Source organism: Hordeum vulgare, chromosome 2H, assembly GCF_904849725.1.
Source record: "Hordeum vulgare subsp. vulgare chromosome 2H, MorexV3_pseudomolecules_assembly, whole genome shotgun sequence".
Taxonomy (NCBI): Eukaryota; Viridiplantae; Streptophyta; class Magnoliopsida; order Poales; family Poaceae; genus Hordeum; species Hordeum vulgare.
This window is the reverse complement of record NC_058519.1, coordinates 59,369,550-59,392,147: the sequence shown is the minus strand read 5'-3', so window position 1 is coordinate 59,392,147 and position 22,598 is coordinate 59,369,550.

The window sequence follows — 22,598 nt, the reverse complement described above, 5'->3', positions numbered from 1 at the left end:
TCCTCGCTGGACTCTTCCTCCGACTCCCCACTGTCGGAGACATATTCAGCGCTCTCCACGCTGCCCTCCTGGCTGCCCTCCTCCTCCTCGGCCGAGTTCCCGTTCGAGACGGGAGAAAACCAGTTGGTCCTCTCCTGCATAAGATTCAGTCGGCGACATCAAACATCACACACAGATTCAAGCAAACGACAAGATTAAGACAGTTAGGAGCACTCGACAAGAGTCTCTCACCTGATTCGGCAGAGGATTATCCGCGCAGAAGGGCTTCACTCGCCGTGATCCTTTGGGATTCTCGCAGGGGCCCGTGATCTGGAGCACCCATGAGGTCACCCTCTCCTCAGTCATGCCCACAACATTGGTCCGAGTGGAATCCTCGGGCCCCGTATAATGCCACATGGCATGGTCGCGAGCCTGCAGAGGCTGGATCCGCTGACCCAGGAAGACTTCCAGCAGGTCTATACCGGTGACCCCCCTCCTGACGACGTCCACGAGTGCCTCAACCAAGGGCTGGACGTCGTTCTTCTCTGCCTTCGACAGCGCGAGCTGCTTAGGCGGCGCGGGCTGGTCTAGACTAAAAGGAGGCAGTCCAGTCGACGCATTCGGACAGGCGATATCCTGGCAGTAGAACCACGTCGACTCCCAGTTCCTAACCGACTCACTTAACTGGAGAGCAGGATAGCTACTCCGACTCTTCTTCTGGAATCCTAAACCCCCGCAGAGCTGGAGGAGATGCGTCTTATCATCCGACTGGCTAAGTCATTTTGATAGTTTGGGATCGGGCGGAGAAGATGTGTTTGAACAAACCCCAATGGGGAGGGCAACCGATGAAGCATTCGCACAAAACTATAAAGGCAGAAAAATGGGCGATGGCATTCGGAGGAAAATGGTGAAGTTGGGCCCCGAAGTGATTCATGATGCCCTTGAAGAAAGGATGCGGGGGCAAAGAAAAACCTCAGTGGACATGGCTGAGGAGCACGACGCGCTCCCCCTCCCGAGGAGCTGGCTCGACCTCGTCCTCCGCCAGCAGTCTCCAGGACTTATGCACGAGCACTCCGTGCTCCACCAGCTGCAGCAGATCTCCCTCTGTCACCGTGGAGGGGAGGAAGTCTCCTTGGATCCACCCCGCCGGCAGCGGCCGCTGCCGCCGCTGAGCAGGCGCCGCCGCCTTGCCCTTCTTCTTCCTCGCCTCCATCTTGCTGGTCTGACCCTTGGTCATGGAGGTGACGGCGAACCCTCGAGAGGAAGGAGAAGGAGGGAGTGTAGGAGCACTGGAGGTGGCGAGGAAGACGGAGCAGGCGAGAGCGAAAGATTCGGCGAGCGTAACGAAGAAGCCTCGCCGCCCAGATTTAAATAGGGTTCCGACTGGGTCACTGGCGGGTGGCCCCGAAACCTTATCCGCCCGAACGGCCGCGGCGATATCAGTGGAGGACTTGAAGGCGCGAGAATCGAGGCGTCAGGCGCTACTCGAGTGCGCTGACGTCGTCCCCGCTGAGCGCGCGAAACCCGAAATTTGAGATCTCGGAAAATCCGCCGCTGTCAGTTGACCGGTCGCGTCAAAAGATGTCGCGGGAACACTCGGCTCCCGACAGTCTGTTTCGCAAGCACTTCCACCCGGATCGTTGGTCAGAAAAGATAAAATGGATAGAGGCAAGCAACGCCCAAGCCGAATCTAATCCAGTCGGATCCGAACTTCAAGCACCGCTTCGTCGTTCCAACCCCAATCCATTCGGGGACTAATGATGGGGTCATTGTCCTAGGGTAGGGTCATAGGCCTGCCATACAGGTCCTACCCAGGGACTACCCCACACAAAGGACAGGGCCCTAAGTCTGTCCCGACTGGATTAAGGAGTCCCCATCATCCAGTCGGTAACAGATCCTCAATCATCCAGTCGGAGACTAGCATTCGGAAGATACCAAGCTAACCGACTGGATACACTCGGTACACCGTAACCTCTGTGGAGGGATACTGCCGTACGTTTCCGGGTGCATTTATTAGCATTTAGGGCATACTTTACCTGTAACGTACGCATTCAACCCCCGTTACTCCACCCGTGTACCGGAACCGTTGCGGAAGGCAGCACACTCTATATAAGCTGCCCTCCTCCACTGGTAGAGGGGTTAGCAAATCATTGTATTCCATATTACACTCGACAACAAGCTCCGAGAGCACTGAGACGTAGGGCTGTTACCTCCATCGCAGAGGGGCCTGAACTCATACAACCTCGCCGTAGCTAGGACTCTGCCCATCTCATTCGTACCCTACACATCTACTGCCAGGCTTATACCCACGACACTTGTGATACTCCTTCACTGGATCGATACCTTGGTTCTCAAAATTGAGGGAAATACTTACCACCGCTGCGCTACATCACCCTTTCCGCTTCGAGGGAACACCAACGCAAGGCTCCAAGGCCACGGGGGAAATCCTTTGCATATTTGCCTAGGAAGTCCCTTAAGGCGTAGCCGTAGCAGAAGGATTCCTGGTGCCGTTGCTGAGGAGAATCAAGACAAGAATAGTCTCCCGTCAGCACATGTTTCTGGCGCCATTGGAATGTCTTTTGTTGCAGTAGCATGACCCACGGCCAATTGATGACAGCTTTCCCGATGAGCAATTGAATGTCATCCGCACTTCACATAGTGCATCGTGGTATGCTGATTACGCAAACTATATCGTAGCCAAATACATACCACCCAATTTCACCTACCAGCAAAAGAAGAAATTCTTCTTTGATTTGAGACACTACTTTTGGGATGATCCTCAACTTTATAAGGAAGGAGTGGATGGTGTTATTAGACGTTGTGTGCCTGAACATGAACAGGGACAGATCCTGCAGAAGTGTCATTCCGAAGCCTACGGAGGACACCATGCTGGACATAGAACTGCTCATAAGGTATTACAATCAGGTTTCTATTGGCCCACTCTCTTCAAGGATGCCCGTAAGTTTGTCTTGTCTTGTGACGAATGCCAAAGAATAGGGAACATCAGTAAACGTCAGGAAATGCCTATGAACTATTCACTTGTCATTGAACCATTTGATGTCTGGGGCTTTGATTATATGGGACCCTTCCCGAGTTCCAATGGGTATACTCACATCTTAGTTGCTGTTGATTACGTCACTAAGTGGGTAGAAGCTATCCCCACTAGAAATGTTGATCACCACACCTCTATTAAGATGCTTAAAGAAGTCATTTTCCCAAGATTTGGAGTCCCTAGATATCTGATGACTGATGGCAGTTCACACTTCATTCATGGTGTTTTCTGCAAGATGCTCGCTAAGTATGATGTCAACCATAGAGTTGCATCTCCTTATCATCCTCAGTCTAGCGGTCAAGTGGAGTTGAGTAATAGGGATATCAAATTGATCTTACAAAAGACTGTCAATAGATCTCGGAAGAATTGGTCTAGCAAACTTGACGATGCACTATGGGCTTATAGGACTGCTTATAAGAATCCCATGGGCATGTCACCGTATAAATGGTTTACGGTAAGGCCTGTCATTTACCTCTTGAGCTAGAGCACAAAGCTTATTGGGCAATCAAAGAGCTCAACTTTGATTTCAAACTTGTCGGTGAGAAGCGGTTGTTTGATATCAGCTCATTAGATGAATGGAGGGCCCAGGCATATGAGAATGCCAAGTTGTTCAAGGAAAAGGTTAAGAGATGGCACGATAAAAGAATACAAAAACGTGAGTTCAATGTAGGTGATTATGTCCTGCTATACAATTCTCGCTTAAGATTCTTCGCAGGCAAGCTTCTCTCCAAATGGGAAGGTCCCTACGTTGTCGAGGAAGTATATCGTTTCGGTGCCATCAAAATCAATAACATGGAAAGTAATTTTCCTAGAGTGGTAAATGGGCAAAGAATCAAGCATTATATCTATGGTACTCTCATAAATGTTGAGAGCAATATCATCAATATCATAACTCCAGAGGAGTACATAAGGGATGTTTATCAGCCTGTTTCAGACTCTGAAAACAAAGAGGTATGTGTTTCGGTAAGTAATTGGACTCCAAAACTTCTCCAGTAGGAAATTTTCTCCGTTTTGGAATTTATGGAAAAATAGAAAAATAAAAAGCAGTCCGGAGAGCGCACGAGGCGGCCACAAGCTTGGTAGTCGCGGCCTCCCCCCTGGTCGCGGCTACATGGCTTGTGGGCACCTCGTGTGCCTCCTGGACTCCGTTTTCTTGTGGAGCACTCCTTATGGTCCAGAAAAAATCACTATATATACGCCCGAGGGTTTTGATCTCCATATCGCGCAATTTTCCTCTGTTTTCGTTTCGAGCCTGTTGTGTGCCACAGATTTAGAGCAAAGATGTCTCAGGAATCTGTTGGGGAGAATAATCTCCCTCAAGTTCATGAAGAAGTAGATGCTGATCTGAAAAGGGTAGAAGTCACGGAAGTCAGGGACAAAGCTAAGGAGAAAACCCAAGTTAGGGAGGAAGTTCAACCTATGTTGAACATTGAAGATGTTGAAGGAGTGGATTTTCTCCAACCCTTCCTCCACGTGTTGTCTCCATGCTTGATTGAACTCTTGATGTTTTGTGAAACAACTCGTGATCGCAATATTTCCCTTTCTCGTGAAGTTGTTTTGCTGGAGAATCATGTCGCAGATCTCCAAGGTATAAATCAAAGGTTGATAGCTCTCTTGGAATCAAAGGCAAAGATTCCACCACCATCACCACCAAAGGAAGACAACTAAGCATTGGTATGGACAACTCCCTTGGCTTGTGCCAAGCTTGGGGGAATTGCCCTGGTATCGTATCACCTTTATATCTTTTTGCTTTTACCTTTGTTTAAGTTCTTTCCTTTTTAGTTTTTATTTATTCTCTTAGTGGGATAAGTCATTAGTGTTTAGTTTGAGTCTTCTGCCTTGTGTCTCCCCAGATGTATTCGAGCTTGCGAGCTATATAATAAAAAGTATCTTAGTCAAGGGGTATGTTTTGTGCCGTGATCAAAAGTATGAAAAGAACGATAGCATGAAAGATCATGAGATGATCTTATGGAAAGTGATAGCTTCACATATAACAAGTATGATGACTGAAACTTGTTGAGAATAGACCAACATAGACCCCAGTCATTGTTGCAATTAATAAGAAGTAATAAGGAAAGAGAGGCTCACATATAAATATATCATCTTAGACACTTTTTACAATTCTGAGCACTCACCAAACTATTACATGCTTAGAAGTAGATGTTGGACAAGGAAGACAACATAATGGATTGTGTTTGCTTAATTCCAAACAATGTTATATGATTAGAGATCCCTTAGCATGTGATGATTGCTTCCACCTCATATTAGCCAAAACTCCCGCACCAAGTAGAGATACTACTTGTGCATCCATAAACCTTCAAACCAGTCTTGCCATGTGTGTCCACCATACCTACCTATGGATTTAATAAGATCCTTCAAGTAAGTTGTCATCGGTGCAAGCAATAAAAAGTTGCTATTAAAGTGTGTATGATCTATTAGTGTGTGGAAAATAAGCTTTATAGGAACCTGTGATAAGGAAGACATAAAAGCGACAGACTTCATAATAAAGTTCTTTATCATAGGAGGCAATATAAAGTGACATTCCTCCGCACTAAGAGGACACGCATCCAAACCTCAAAAGTGCATGACAACCTATGCTTCCCTCTGCGAAGGGCCTATCTTGTACCTTTACCTTTTGTCATTGTGAAAGTCATGGCGATCAACACCAATTCCCTTTTCCGTCATCATCTTGGTGAACATCATATGCTGGGGAAAGATCTATATTCATATATCAACTTGGAGATGAGTACTTATGCTTTATTATTGTTGACTTTACCCTTGAGGTAAATGGTTGGGAGAAAAAATTATAAGCCCCTATCTTTCTCTGTGTCCAAATGAAACTTTGATACCATGAGTACCACGTGAGTTGTAACAATTGTGGAAAACTGTAGCGACCCGACTCAAGACGAGTCAAGCATGTGGTGTTTCCGTACCATCCCAACATCATGCTGGTACACACTCAGTACATCAATGTATATATCAAGAGTTCAATCACACAGCTTTATTAATCGAAATCTCATATCGAGTACTTTATTACAATAATGGATTACAATAAAGTGGCTGAAGGCCATCTCATGAGATATCTAACGAAGACTAGCGGAAGCATCAGGTAGACGAGTCCATCCGACTCCAGGGCATGTCGCTGAGCGTAGATTGTAGCCTCACTCCTGGTCGGAAAAGTACTCTGCAACATGATACATTGCAGCCGTGTAGGTCAGCTTATGGAATATGCCGACAAGTCATCAAAGAGAGGGGTAAAAATAATAATCAACTATATCTACATGCATATTTGGCAGATGGGGCTATAAGTTTTGCATAAAGCCAATTTTCTCCTACAACAAGAGGGGCTGGAAACAAAATATTACTACATTGTTTGTTGTTAACGAGATGGTCCCGCCAACCAATTCTCGTACCCGACTTGTTCTTAACACCCACATCATTATTAAGTTGTGTCGAGAGTTCAGGGGAATTTCAATGCCTTCGGCTCAAGTTGTCCATGACCGTGGACACGGCTAATCGATTAGGTTTGGGCACTCTGCAGAGTTTTGCACACGTTCCCCACAAGATTTGATCGCCTCCGTGGATGTCTTCGCACTTCAGGGTGTTTGAAGACCGGATGATCAAAACATGGTCTTTCAACGGGTCCCTCTGAATACCTGTCGGTGCCCATCCAATCCTACCGTTTTTCTACATCTGCTAGCACCGCCTGTCCAGAGTCGCCGCGTTGTCCAACCAAGCCAGAGCCCATAATGACTTGTGGCTGTGCAGGTAAGCCTTGGGTATTGAAGCCTCCGTCCGTCTCTTCCAGCCTGGGTGAAGCTTTCCGCAAGATGTGATTGCCGTCTCCAGCATCCCGGGTGATCCACTAGTTTCTCCAGGGAGCCGATCAACCGTCCTTCACCCAGAGTTGCATTTGCATCACGAGGTCTTGAAAATCTTGTCTTAACCGGTCTTGGTTATTTAATCAACCTCGCATCACTCGTGTTATGCACTCAACCGAAATCCCGTCTACTCAAGCATAGCAATATGAAATTTGTCGTCCCGGGGCCAAGTATCGGGGTTGTTGTGTGCCTACCACATGATACTACAACCTATACTAAAGTTTCCAAGTACCTAAGCAGCATGCAATTGGGCAAAGAAAGATGAAACTACCATGCATCGAAAAACATAGGAGATAGTATGATCAAAATGACTTGCCTTGATGATAGTTATCTTGATCGAGCGCTTCTAAGTAACAAGCCTCGCACTCCGGGTGATCTACCGATACAAACAAATACACACCATAAGCACTACAATGAATCAACAAGTAAAAATAACATCACAAGTAATAAGTAGCTATGGCCTAAGTGAAAGAATTCACTACACGTCACTAAGGCAGAAACTTGTTTCTGTTAAAACCCCAAGTAAAAATATTTAAAAGAAAAATTAACCTTATACCACAGTAAGATATAATCACTAGGAAGCAGCAGAAAAAAGAATCAAATCAAAATTATTTTTTAAACTCCTGGAATAAGCAAAACAAAGTTGAAAAGAAATCTGATATAATTTAAATTTGAAAATTTGAAACATAGATAAATTATATGTTTTTAAAAACCAAAGAAAATTTTTGATCTACTCGAACAAGTTTCAGCTCCATTGGAGTTCGGGATCAAAAGCTATGATCAAAACAAATTTGAAACTTTCTCCGTTTTGGAATTAAACAGAAAAAGAGAAAACAGATTCTAACACACAGTGGTACACGTGGCAGTTTCTGATTGGCTGATGGGTGTTTGCTGCGAGGGAAAACTAACACACGGCCGCAATCTAAAGAAAACTACCCGGCTCAGTTTAAGTGACAGAAAAACCGGTTCGTTTTTTGTAAGACCCGAAGGGGTATGCACATCTAATCTAACCCATTGATCTAAGATCCTACGGTGGAAAAAAACAACAAGAAGAAAACTAGAGGAGGGAGAGGCTCACCGTGGCTGAGAGGAGCTGGGCAGCTCCGGTGGCTATTCCGGCGAGGGGGGCTGGTCGCCGGCAGGGTGGGGCGGCGGAGGAGGGGGCGGTTGGCTCCGGGCCGTCGCGGAGGCAGCAGGGGAGGCAGCAGGGCGACGGGGAAGACAGCCGCAGCTTCTGCTGGTCGAGCAGGGCGGAGCTTCGGCGACGTCGAGGGGGCGGCGTGGGGGTTCGGTTTTTGTAGGGGGAGGGGGGTGGTCGAGGGGGAAAGAAATCGAGGGCTGCCATGGAAGGTGCGAGCCGCTGGAGAAAGGAAGGTCATGGGAGAATAGAGAAGGAAGGAAGAAGAAGAGGGAAGGAAAGAGAGAGAAGAAAAAAAGGAAAGAAAAGAAAAGGGGAAAGAAAGAAAAAAAAAGAAGAGGTGGCGTGCGGTCTGCCAGGGATGGCGCTGCGGTGGTGTAGGGATTTTTGTTCCCAGCGATGCGGATCTTGCCCGAGAAATATCTCCCATGTTCTTTTTTTTAACAGAAACTAAAATGAAAAAAAGGAAACAAATAAAATAATTAATATAGGGTCTTATATACCAAAATGATCAGAAAAATATCCTCTACCCGATTAACATTTTTCCAAGGCAAAAATAAAAACTTAAAAAAATGTTTTTTCAGAAAAAATCCCTTATGCTATATTTTCTTTTTGCAATTATTTTCACGATAAAACTTTGGCTTTCTTGGCTCAAAATATTTCAGAGATGCCTCACATTTTGGAGGGTCATTTTCCTCTGCTCTCTCTGGCGTGCAAGAGATTATTTCCCGGCATTTCTGGTGTGAAGAAAAAATAGAAATGCAAAACAAAAGTTGAAAGAATTCAAATGAAAACTTTATTTAAATCAATATGCATAGATGCTTAGCTACAATGTAAAACATTCCCAATTAGGAAAATTGGGATGTTACAAACCTACCCACCTTAAGATGAATCTCGCCCTCGAGATTCGGGTTGGCTAGAAAATAGGTGCGGGTGGTCTCGACGAAGATCCTCTTCTCGTTCCCAGGTGGCTTCTTCCTCGGTGTGGTGGCTCCACAACACCTTGCAGAACTTGATGATCTTGCTGCGGGTAACTCTGTTGGTAGTCTCGAGAATCCTGACGGGTTTCTCCTCATACATCAGATCACTGTCAAGCTGTATGGCCTCTAGGGGCACTGTATCTCTCAACGGAACATCAGCCATCTCGGCGTGGCATTTCTTCAACTGGGAAACATGGAAGACATCATGAACTCCGGACAATCCTTCCGGCAGTTGCAGTTTATATGCAACTTCGCCTCTACGTTCAAGAATTTTGTAGGGGCCAATGAATCGGGGTGCTAACTTTCCTTTCACACCACATCTCTTGATTCCTCGGAGTGGAGACACCCGAAGATATGCTCGGTCTCCCACTTCGTATGTTACTTCCTTGCGTTTGCTGTCAGCATAACTTTTCTGCCTGGACTAAGCTATCTTGAGTCGGTCACGAATTAGCTTGACCTTCTCTTCAGAATCTCGGATAAGGTCGGGACCAAAAAGTTGTCGGTCTCCAACTCCATCCCACATCAACGGTGTTCTGCACCTCCTTCCGTATAGAGCTTCGAAAGGGGCGATCTTCAGACTGGTCTGGTAGCTGTTGTTGTATGAGAACTCGGCATAAGGCAAATTGTCATCCCAACTAGACCCATAGTCTAGTGCGCAAGCTCTCAACATGTCCTCCAGAAGCTGATTGACTCTCTTGGTCTGTCCATCTGTCTGTGGGTGAAAAGCTGTACTGAACTCCAATCTTGTTCCCAAGGTTTCATGCAGTTGGTGCCAAAATTTTGATGTGAACTGAGTCCCTCTATCTGACACAATACTCTTCGGTACTCCATGTAGACATACGATCCTGGTCAAATATATCTTGGCCAGCTTGGCACTCGTGTAAGTAGTCTTCACAAGAATGAAGTGAGCTACCTTGGTCAAACGATCGACCACAACCCAAATAGAGTCATAGCCAGAACGGGTCCTGGGTAATCCTGTGATGAAGTCCATACCAAGCTTTTCCCATTTCCACTCGGGTATCGGCAGAGGTTGAAGCAAACCGGCTGGCTTCTGATGCTCGGCTTTTACTCGCTGACAAACATCGCATATTGCTACAAACTCGGCAATGTCTTTCTTCATTCCTGTCCACCAGAAACTTTCTTTCAGATCCAGATACATCTTGGTGTTGCCGGGGTGTATCGAGTACGGGGAATCATGGGCCTCCTGAAGTATCAACTTCCTGAGTTCGGGATCATTGGGCACATAGATGCGATCCTGAAACCATAAAGTTTCGTGTTCATCCTCACGAAAACCTTTAGCCTTCCCGTCTTTCATTTTCTGCTTAATCTCAGCTATCTCCTTGTCTGATTTCTGTGCCTCGCGGATCTTTGCTGTCAAAGTGGACTGAATTTCTAGTGTGGTAACAAATCCTCTTGGAACTATTTCCAATTTGAGCTCTCGGAGGTCATCGGCTAACTCCTGGGGTAACCCTCCTGCTATGAGTGTGTTCACATAACTCTTGCGGCTCAATGCATCGGCTACAATATTTTCCTTGCCTGGGTGATAATGCAATCTCATGTCATAGTCCTTTATCAATTCTAGCCATCTCCTCTGTCTGAGGTTCAACTCCTTCTGCGTGCAGATGTATTTCAGGCTCTTGTGGTCAGTGTACACATCACAACTATTTCCGATCAGGAAATGTCTCCAGATCTTGAGAGCGTGCACTACGGCTGCTAGTTCCAAGTCATGTGTGGCGTAATTCAACTCATGGGGTCTGAGCTGTCTCGATGCATAGGCTACAACTTTACCTTCTTGCATGAGCACTCCTCCGAGTCCTTGACGAGAAGCGTCACAGTAAACCTGGAAATCCTTCCGAATGTTCGGCAATATCAGCACTGGGGCTGTAACCAGACGTTTCTTCAACACTTGAAAACTGGTTTCACATTCCTCAGTCCAAACATACTTGGACTCCTTCTTCAACAACTCTGTCATGGGCTTGGCGATCTTTGAGAAATTCTCAATGAGCCTCCGGTAATATCCGGCAAGTCCGAGGAAACTGCGGATCTCCTTGACTGAAGTGGGTGCTACCCATTCGGTGACTGCGGCGACCCTGGCAGGGTCCACTGCTATTCCTTCTCTTGAGATGACGTGTCCGAGGAATCCGACTTCCTTCAACCAAAACTCACATTTGCTAAACTTTGCATATAGCTTATGTTCTCGAAGTTTCTCCAGAACTAGACGAGATGTTCCTTGTGTTCCTCCTCGTTCTTGGAGAATATCAGTATGCCATCGATGAACACCACGACAAACTTGTCCCAGTATTCCATAAATACCTTGTTCATCAGATTCATAAAATATGTCAGAGCATTAGTCAGTCCAAATGACATGACCGTGTACTCATACAAGCCGTACCGAGTGGTGAAGGTTGTCTTGGGTATATCCTGTTCACGAATCTTCAACTGATGATACCCAGATCGAGGATCGATCTTGGAGAATATTCGGGCTCCAACTAACTGGTCAAACAGATCATTGATCATCGGCAAGGGGGACTTGTTCTTGATGGTCACCTCGTTCAATGCATGATAATCGACAACCATTCTCAAGGACTTATCCTTCTTTTCAACAAAGAGCACTGGGGCTCCCCAAGGTGAAGAACTTGGGCGAATATACCCTTTGTCCAACAACTCCTTGATTTTCTTCTTGATTTCTACCAAGTCATTTGCAGGCATCCGATAGGGTCTCTTGGATATCGGGGTTGTTCCGGGTAATAGCTCAATCAGGAACTCAATCTCTCTATCAGGTGGCATGCCCGGCAATTCCTCCAGAAATACATCTGGGTATTCCTGTACAATCGGTACTTCCTCCTGGACTACTCCCGTGAGAGAGTTTACTCGTTTACTCCGTGTCGGGCGCTGAGACACGTACTTAATCCGCTTTTGCTCGGGGGTGGTGAGCAAAATAGACTTAAGGGCACAATCAATATTCCCTTCATACTTGGCCAACCAATCCATGCCTAGGATTACATCCAATCCCTGGGACTCTAATACGATGAGGTCGGTCGGAAAATTATGGTTCCCGATGTTGAGACTCAAAGCATGGCATCCTATCCCAGCTGTCATCATGCCTCCTGGGGAACTGACCTTAATAGGCTGGCTGAGGGTTCTAGTTGGCAAACTATACTTTTCCACAACTACCCTTGATATGAATGAATGCGTTGCACCAGAATCAAAAAGTACCAATACTGGACGTGAATTTAGCAAAAACTTACCAACCATAGTGTCGGGGTGATCATAGACCTCTTCAACATCAATGTGATTCACCTGAGCTCGAGGAAAAGGATTGGGCTTCTTTCCTGCAGAGTTGTCGTTGCCGTTTCCATTTCCCTGCTTGTTCTGGGGACATTCAGTGGCATAGTGTCCCGTCTTCTGACATTTGAAGCAGGTGATGTGATTCAGATCCTTCTGAGCTGGACCGGAATGATGCTGAGTGCCAGTACCACAATTCTTGAAGTTGTTGTTGTTGCGGTGGTTCCCATTTACTCCATGGTTGTGGCCTCCATGGTTGTGCACTGGGTGGTTATGCTAGACGTCTCCTCCAAACTTACCGGATCCAGTCCCGGTATTCCCTGAATAGGGGGTGTAGCGAGGCTTCTGCTGAGTGCCGGAGTTGAACTTTCCATTCCCATACTTCCGCTTGCAGTTCTCCATCTGCTGGTGTTTCCCCTCCAAGATGAGGGTCTTATCTACCAACTCCTGGTAGCTGTTGAAGTTGGCTACAGTCAGCTGAATGCTCAGCTCATCATTGAGTCCCTCCAAGAACTTTTCTTGCTTGGCCGCATCATCGGCCACATCTCCAGGTGCATAACGGGCGAGCATGCTGAATTCATCGACATACTGAGCCACAGAGCGATTTCCCTGGCGTAAGTTGCGAAACTCACGCTTCTTCAGACTCATTGCACCAGCTGAGACATGTGCAGTACGGAAGGCTTGCTTGAACTGCTCCCAAGTGACTCCAGCAATGGGGTATGTGGTGGTGTAGTTCTCCCACCATGCAGCTGCAGGGCCTTCAAGTTGATGCGCGGCAAAGCGCACCTTCTCAGCTTCAGTACAACTAGCAGTGATAAGTTCCCGCTCCATCTTGCGGAGCCAATCATCTGCCAAAATGGGCTCAATGCTGCTGGAGAAAGTCGGAGGGTTCAACCTCAGGAAACGGGTGAGATTGTCGGCCTGGGGTGGATGATGGTTGTTGTTATTGTTCTGGTTCTGGATGATCAGCTGCATCAGGGTATTCTGTTGCTGAATCAACTGGGTGAGTTCCGGCGGAAAGTTGGAAGTAGGGGCACGTCTCGGAGGCATCTGATGTTTGTAGAGGGGTGAGATTAGCATAGAACAATGGTCTAAGAGTAATTACACTACCCATATGAAATGCAACAAACAAGTATCACACCACACATTTTATTCAATACCATCACAAAAGTTCACACGGGGATACAAAAATCGATAACCTAAACATCGGCCTAAGCGTTTAACGATAAAATAAATTTGGTGGTCTAGTCTAAGTGTCCTCCTCAGAAAAGCATGGTGGTGGGTCCTTCGGTGGAGCTTTCTTCTCTTGGGGAACGTCGCATGGGAAACAAAAAATTTCCTACGCGCACGAAGACCTATCATGGTGATGTCCATCTACGAGAGGGGATGGTTGATCTACGTACCCTTGTAGACCGTACAGTAGAAGCGTTAGTGAACGCGGTTGATGTACTGGAACGTCCTCACGTCCCTCGATCCGCCCCGCGAACTGTCCCGCGATCAGTCCCACGACCTAGTGCCGAACGGACGGCACCTCCACGTTCAGCACACGTACAGCTCGACGATGATCTCGGCCTTCTTGATCCAGCAAGAGAGACGGAGAGGTAGAAGAGTTCTCCGGCAGCGTGACGGTGCTCCGGAGGTTGGTGATAATCTTGTCTCGGCAGGGCTCCGCCCGAGCTCCGCAGAAACGCGATCTAGAGGTAAAACCGTGGAGATATGTGGTCGGGCTGCCGTGGCAAAGTTGCTTCAAATCAGCCCTAAAACCTCCGTATATATAGGGGGAAGAGGGGGAGCCTTGCCTTGGGATCCAAGGACCCCCAAGGGGTTCGACCGAGCCAAAGGGGGGAACCCTCCCCTTCCAAACCGAGTCCAACTAGGTTTGGAAGCAGGAGTCCTTCCCCCTTTTTCCCACCTCCTCTCTCTTTTTTTTCTTTTCTCTTTGATTTTCTTCCTATGGCGGATAGGGCCTTCTTGGGCTGTCCCACCAGCCCACTAAGGGCTGGTGAGCCACCCCCAAGGCCTATGGGCTTCCCCGGGGTGGGTTGCCCCCCCCCCCCCCCGGTGAACACCCGGAACCCATTCGTCATTCCCGGTAACTTCGAAAACCTTCCGGTAATCAAATCAGGTCATCCTATATATCAATCTTCGTTTCCGGACCATTCTGGAAACCCTCATGACGTCCGTGATCTCATCCGGGACTCCGAACAACATTCGGTAACCAACCATATAACTCAAATACGCATAAAACAACGTCGAACCTTAAGTGTGCAGACCCTGCGGGTTCGAGAACTATGTAGACATGACCCGAGAGACTCCTCGGTCAATATCCAATAGCAGGACCTGGATGCCCATATTGGATCCTACATATTCTACGAAGAACTTATCGTTTGAACCTCAGTGCCAAGGATTCATATAATCCCGTATGTCATTCCCTTTGTCCTTCGGTATGTTACTTGCCCGAGATTCGATCGTAAGTATCCGCATACCTATTTCAATCTCGTTTACCGGCAAGTCTCTTTACTCGTTCCGTAATACAAGATCCCGTGAATTACACTAAGTCACATTGCTTGCAAGGCTTGTGTGTGATGTTGTATTACCGAGTGGGCCCCGAGATACCTCTCCGTCACACGGAGTGACAAATCCCAGTATCGATTCATACTAACTCAACGAACACCTTCGGAGATACCCGTAGAGCATCTTTATAGTCACCCAGTTACGTTGCGACGTTTGATACACATAAAGCATTCCTCCGGTGTTAGTGAGTTATATGATCTCATGGTCATAGGAACAAATACTTGACACGCAGAAAATAGTAGCAACAAAATGACACGATCAACATGCTACGTCTATTAGTTTGGGTCTAGTCCATCACGTGATTCTCCTAATGACGTGATCCAGTTATCAAGCAACAACACCTTGTTCATAATCAGAAGACCCTGACTATCTTTGATCAACTGGCTAGCCAGCTAGAGGCTTGCTAGGGACAGTGTTTTGTCTATGTATCCACCCATGTATATAAGTCTTCAATCAATACAATTATAGCATGGATAATAAACGATTATCATGAACAAAGAAATATAATAATAACTAATTTATTATTGCCTCTAGGGCATATTTCCAACATCTTCATAGTCCTCGTCATTGCTGATCAAGGGGGCTACGTCACCTTCGGGATGAAGGTTATCGCCCATGTCCAGTTCCTCCTCCAGGTATGCAACTCGAGTCTTCAGCTTCTCGATCCTCTCCAGAAAGTCCTCACCTCCAGTTTATGCTCATAGTGGGCTTTCCGGGCTGCTTCTTCGAGTTCGAGTTCGCGGAGCGACAGTTGCTTGATCTTCATGGCGTCCTTGATCACACGATGCTCCAGAGTCCCGTTGTGCTTCTCCAAGGTCTGTGCATAGGACAGGAGAGCGTCCTTGGTCTTGCTTGAAATGATTTCTCCATCTTCTCTTCTCCGGGATACCGTGAATAGGTCCGGTGAAATAGGGCAGCCTCTGTACAATTCCTTGATACGTCCGAGTGCACAATGGACCGCCATGTCCCTTCCGAGAATCCAGTTGGGTGCGATGAACTTGAAGTCCACAGGCTCAGTGCGCGGCTCAAATGTCCTTCCGGGAACGTGCACCTCAATCCTGTAGCGTGAATCCTCCGGGTAAGACAAAGTCGGCTTCCCTGTGATAGTCGGCAGAGCAATCCTCAAGTCCTTGGTGATCTGTATCAGCTCCTTTCCGAAAGGCATAGTGGCTTCGGGCTGGCAAAACTCCGTGAACTTAACGAGGATGAAGGTGGCCATCTAAAACATTGGAAAATCGGAGAGAAGTCAAAAATGATCAAAAGAGGAAATAGAGGATTTATAGACATAAGAAAATAGTTTTCTTCCTAAGGCTTTTCCATTCCTAGAGGTTACGTCCTACGGACAACGTGTACTCTGAATACCATTTCTGTAGCGACCCGACTCAAGACGAGTCAAGCCTCTCGTGTTTCCGTACCATCCCAAGATCATGCTGGTACACACTCAGTACATCAATGTATATATCAAGAGTTCAATCACACAGCTTTATTAATCGAAATCTCATATCGAGTACTTTATTACAATAATGGATTACAATAAAGTGGCTGAAGGCCATCTCATGAGATATCTAACGAAGACTAGCGGAAGCATCAGGTAGACGAGTCCATCCGACTCCAGGGCATGTCGCTGAGCGTAGATCGTAGCCTCACTCCTGGTTGGAAAAGTACCCTGCAACATGATACGTTGCAGCCGTGTAGGTCAGCATATGGAATATGCCGGCAAGTCATCAAAGAGAGGGGTAAAAATAATAATCAACTATCTCTACATGCATATTTGGCAGAAACAAAATATTACTACATTGTTTGTTGTTAACGAGATGGTTCCGCCAACCAATTCTCGTACCCGAGTTGTTGTTAACACCCACATCATTATTAAGTTGTGTCGAGAGTTCAGGGGAATTTCAATGCCTTCGGCTCAAGTTGTCCATGACCGCGGACACGACTAATCGATTAGGTTTGGGCACTCTGCAGAGTTTTGCACACGTTCCCCGCAAGATTTGATCGCCACCGTGTATGTCCTCGCACTTCAGGGTGTTTGAAGACCGGATGATCAAAACATGGTCTTTCAACGGGTCCCTCTAAATCCCTGTCGGTGCCCATCCAATCCTACTGTTTTTCTACATGTGCTAGCACCGCCTGTCTAGAGTCGCCGCGTTGTCCAACCAAGCCAGAGCCCATAATGACTTGTGGCTGTGCAGGTCAGCATTGGGTCTTGAAGCCTCCGTCCGTCTCTTCGAGCCTGGGTGAAGCTTTACGCAAGATGTCATGGCCGTCTCCAGCATCCCGGGTCATCCACTGGTTTCTCCAGGGAGCCGATCAACCGTCCTTCACCCAGAGTTGCATTTGCATCACGAGGTCTTGAAAATCTTGTCTTAACAGGTCTTGGTTATTTAATCAACCTCGCATCCCTCGTGTTATGCACTCAACCGAAATCCCGTCTACTCAAGCATAGCAATATGAAATTTGTCGTCCCGGGGCCAAGTATCGGGGTTGTTGTGTGCCTACCACATGATACTACAAACTATACTAAAGTTTCCAAGTACCTAAGCAGCATGCAATTGGGCCAAGAAAGATGAAACTACCATGCATCGAAAAACATAGGAGATAGTATGATCAAAATGACTTGCCTTGATGATAGTTGTCTTGATCGAGCGCTTCTAAGTAATAAGCTTCGCACTACGGGTGATCTACCGATACAAACAAATACACACCATAAGCACTACAATGAATCAACAAGTAAAAATAACATCACAAGTAATAAGTAGCTATGGCCTAAGTGAAAGAATTCACTACACGTCACTAAGGCAGAAACTTGTTTCTTTAAATCCCCAAGTAAAAATATTTAAAAAAAATTGAAACTTATACCACAGTACGATATAATCACTAGGAAGCAGTAGCAAAAAGAATCAAATCAAAATTGTTTTCTAAACTCCTGGAATAAGCAAAACAAGGTTTAAACTAAATCTGATCTAATTCAAATTTGGAAAGTTCAAACATAGACAAAATATATGTTTTTAAAAACTACAGAAAAATTGTGATTTACTGGAACAAGTTTCAACTCCATTGGAATTCTGGATCAAAAGCTATGATCAAAACAAATTTGAAATTGTCTCTGTTTTGGAATTAAACAGAAAAAGAGAAAACAGATTCTAACAGACAATGGTACACGTGGCAATTTCTGATTGGCTGATGGGTGTTTGCTGCGAGGGAAAACTAACACACGGCCGCAATCTAAAGAAAACTACCCGGCTCAGTTTAAGTGACAGAAAAACCGGTTCGGTTTTTTTTGTAAGACCCGAAGGGGTATGCACATCTATTCTAACCCATTGATCTAAGATCCTACGATGGAAAAAAACAACAAGAAGAAAACTAGAGGAGGGAGAGGCTTACCGTGGCTGAGAGGAGCTGGGCAGCTCCGGTGGCTATTCCGGCGAGGGGGGGGGCTGGTCGCCGGCAGGGTGGGGCGGCGAAGGAGGGGGGCGGTCGGCTCCGGGCATCGGGGAGGCAGTAGGGCGACGGGGAAGACTGCAGCAGCTTCTGCTAGTCGAGCAGAGCGGAGCTCCGGCGACGTCGAGGGGGCGGCGTGGGGGTTCGGTTTTTATAAGGGGAGGGGGTGGTCAAGGGGGAAAGAAATCGAGGGCTGCCATGGAAGGTGCGAGCCGCTGGAGAAAGGAAGGTCACGGGAGAATAGAGAAGGAAGGAAGAAGAAGAGGGAAGGAAAGAGAGAGTTGAAAAAAAAGGAAAGAAAAGAAAAGGGGAAAGAAAGAAGAGGTGGCGTGCGGTGTGCGAGGGATGGCGCCGCGGTGGTGTAGGGATTTTCGTTCCCAGCGATGGGGATCTTGCCCTAGAAATATCTCCCGTGTTCTTTTTTTTAACAGAAACTAAAACGAAAAAAAGGAAAAAAATAAAATAATTAATATAGGGTATTATATACCAAAATGATCAGAAAAATATCCTCTACCCGATTAACATTTTTCCAAGGCAAATATAAAAACTTAAAAATAATGTTTTTTCAGAAAAAATTCCTTATGCTATATTTTCTTTTTGCAATTATTTTCACGATAAAACTTTGGCTTTCTTGGCTCAAAATATTTCAGAGATGCCTCACATTTTGGAGGGTCATTTTCATCAGCTCTCTCTGGCATGCAAGAGATTATTTCCCGGCATTTCTCGTGTGAAGAAAAAATAGAAATGTAAAAGCAAAAGTCGAAAGAATTCAAATGCAAACTTTATTTAAATCAATATGCATAGATGCTTAGCTACAATGTAAAACATTCCCAATTAGGAAAATTGGGATGTTACAAAAACAAAAGAGATGATTGAGTATGTGGATTTGCTTTACAAGCTCTTATTTGACTCTTTGTGATGTTATGATAAATTGCAATTGCTTCAATGACTATGGACTGTTGTTGGCTACTTCTCGGTAAGGTTTTTGATTCATACTTTGCTTTGAGAAGGAATTTTTACTTTACCATAAGAATCTTTATGATATATTGTTGTTCTATGAGTTATCATGATGCCCTCTGTCTGTATTATGTTTTTTCGACACCTTCATCCCTAAACATGTGGACATGTTTATGGATCTTGGTTTTCGGTTGAGGACAAGCGAGGTCTAAGCTTGGGGGAGTTGATACGTCCATTTTGCATCATGCTTTCATGTTGATATTTATCGCTTTATGGACTGTTATTATACTTTATGGTACCATACTTATGCCTTTTCTCTCTTATTTTGCAAGGTTTATTTGAAGAGGGAGAATATCGGCATCTGGAATTCTGGACTGGAAAAGGAGCAAGTTTGAGTCCTCTATTCTGCGCAACTCCAAATGCCCTGAAAATCAACGTGGAATTTTTTGGGAATATATATAAAATATTGGGCGAAAGAAGTGCCAGAGGGGAGCTACCAGGGGCCCACAAGCCTGGTAGCCGCGACCTGCCCCCCTGGCCGTGGCTACAGGGCTTGTGGGCACCCTGGTGGCCCACTGGCCCCCTCTTCTGCTATATGAAGGGTTTCGTCCAGAAAAAAATCAGGGCGGAGCTTTTTCGAGGAGGCGCCGCCGCCACCAGGCGGAACTTGAGCAAAACCAATCTAGAGCTTCGGCAGGATGATCCTGCCGAGAAAACTTCCCTCCCGGAGGGGGAAATCGTCTCCATCGTCATCACCAACACTCCTCTCATCAGAGGGGACTCGTCTCAATCAACATCTTCATCTGCACCATCTCATCTCCAAACCCTAGTTCATCACTTGTAACCAATCTCCGTCTCGCGACTTTGATTGGTACTTGTAAGGTTGCTAGTAGTGTTGATTACTCTTTGTAGTTGATGCTAGTTGGATTACTTGATGGAAGAGTTTATGTTCAGATCCTTGATGCTACTCATTACCTCCCTGGTCATGAGTATGATTATGCTTTGTGAGTAGTTACTTTTGTTACTGAGGACATGGGATAAGTCATGCTAATAGTGTTGGAAATATGCCCTAGAGGCAATAATAAATTAGTTATTATTATATTTCTTAGTTCATGATAATCGTTTATTATCCATGCTATAATTGTATTGATTGGAAACACAATACTTGTGTGGATACATAGCCAAAACACTGTCCCTAGTAAGCCTCTAGTTGACTAGCTCGTTAATCAAAGATGGTCAAGGTTTCCTGGCCATAGGCAAGTGTTGTCACTTGATAACGGGATCACATCATTAGGAGAATCATGTGATGGACTAGACCCAAACTAATAGACGTAGCATGTTGATCGTGTCATTTTGTTGCTACTGTTTTCTGCGTGTCAAGTATTTATTCCTATGACCATGAGATCATATAACTCACTGACACCGGAGGAATGCTTTGTGTGTATCAAACGTCGCAACGTAACTGGGTGACTATAAAGATGCTCTACAGGTATCTCCGAAGGTGTTAGTTGAGTTAGTATGGATCAAGACTGGGATTTGTCACTCCGTGTGAACGGAGAGGTATCTCGGGGCCCACTCGGTAATACAACATCACACACAAGCCTTGCAAGCAATATAACTTAGTGTAAGTTGCGGGATCTTGTATTACGGAACGAGTAAAGAGACTTGCCAGTAAACGAGATTGAAATAGGTATACGGATACTGACGATCGAATCTCGGGCAAGTAACATACCGAAGGACAAAGGGAATGACATACGGGATTATATGAATCCTTGGCACTGAGGTTCAAACGATAAGATCTTCGTAGAATATGTAGGATCCAATATGGGCATCCAGGTCCCGCTATTGGATATTGACCGAGGAGTCTCTCGGGTCATGTCTACATAGTTCTCGAACCCGCAGGGTCTGCACACTTAAGGTTCGACGTTGTTTTATGCGTATTTGAGTTATATGGTTGGTTACCGAATGTTGTTCGGAGTCCCGGATGAGATCACGGATGCCACGAGGGTTTCCGGAATGGTCCGGAAACGAAGATTGATATATAGGATGACCTCATTTGGTTACCGGAAGGTTTTCGTGCATTACCGGAAAAGTTTCGGGCTCATCGGTAGTGTACCGGGAGTGCCGGGAGGGGTGCCGGGGACCATCGGGAGGGGTGTCACGCCCCAAGGGGTCTCATGGGCTATGGGAAGATATAAACCAGCCCCTAGTGGGCTGGAATAAGTTCCCACTAAGGCCCATAAGGTTTGAGAAGGAAAAAACACAAGGTGGAAAGAGTTTCCAAGTGGGAAGGTGGAATCCTACTCCAAGTAGGATTGGAGTAGGACTCCTCCACCTCCAATTTCGGCCAAACCTTTAGGTTTTGAGGCTGCCTCCTCCCCTCCCTCCCACCTATATATACGGAGGTTTTAGGGCTGATTTGAGACGACTTTCTCACGGCTGCCCGACCACATACCTCCATAGTTTTTCCTCTAGATCGCGTTTCTGCGGAGCTCGGGCGGAGCCCTGCTGAGACAAGATCATCACCAACCTCCGGAGCGCCGTCACGCTGCCGGAGAACTCTTCTACCTCTCCGTCTCTCTTGCTGGATCAAGAAGGCCGAGATCATCGTCGAGTTGTACGTGTGCTGAACGCGGAGGTGCCGTCCGTTCGGTACTAGATCGTGGGACTGATCGCGGGATTGTTCGCGGGGCGGATCGAGGGACGTGAGGACGTTCCACTACATCAACCGCGTTCACTAACGCTTCTGCTGTACGATCTACAAGGGTACGTAGATCACTCATCCCCTCTCGTAGATGGACATCACCATGATAGGTCTTCGTGCGCGTAGGAAAATTTTTGTTTCCCTTGCGACGTTCCCCAACAGTGGCATCATGAGCTAGGTTCATGCGTAGATGTCTTCTCGAGTAGAACACAAAAGTTTTTGTGGGCGGTGATGTGCGTTTTGCTGCCCTCCTTAGTCTTTTCTTGATTCCGCGGTATTGTTGGATTGAAGCGGCTTGGACCGACATTACTCGTACGCTTACGAGAGACTGGTTTCATTGCTACGAGTAACCCCGTTACTCAAAGATGAATGGCAAGTGTCGGTTTCTCCAACTTTAGTTGAATCGGATTTGACCGAGGAGGTCCTTGGATGAGGTTAAATAGCAACTCATATATCTCCGTTGTGGTGTTTGCGTAAGTAAGATGCGATCCTACTAGATACCCTCGGTCACCACGTAAAACATGCAACAACAAAATTAGAGGACGTCTAACTTGTTTTTGCAGGGTATGATTGTGATGTGATATGGCCAACGATGTGATGTGAT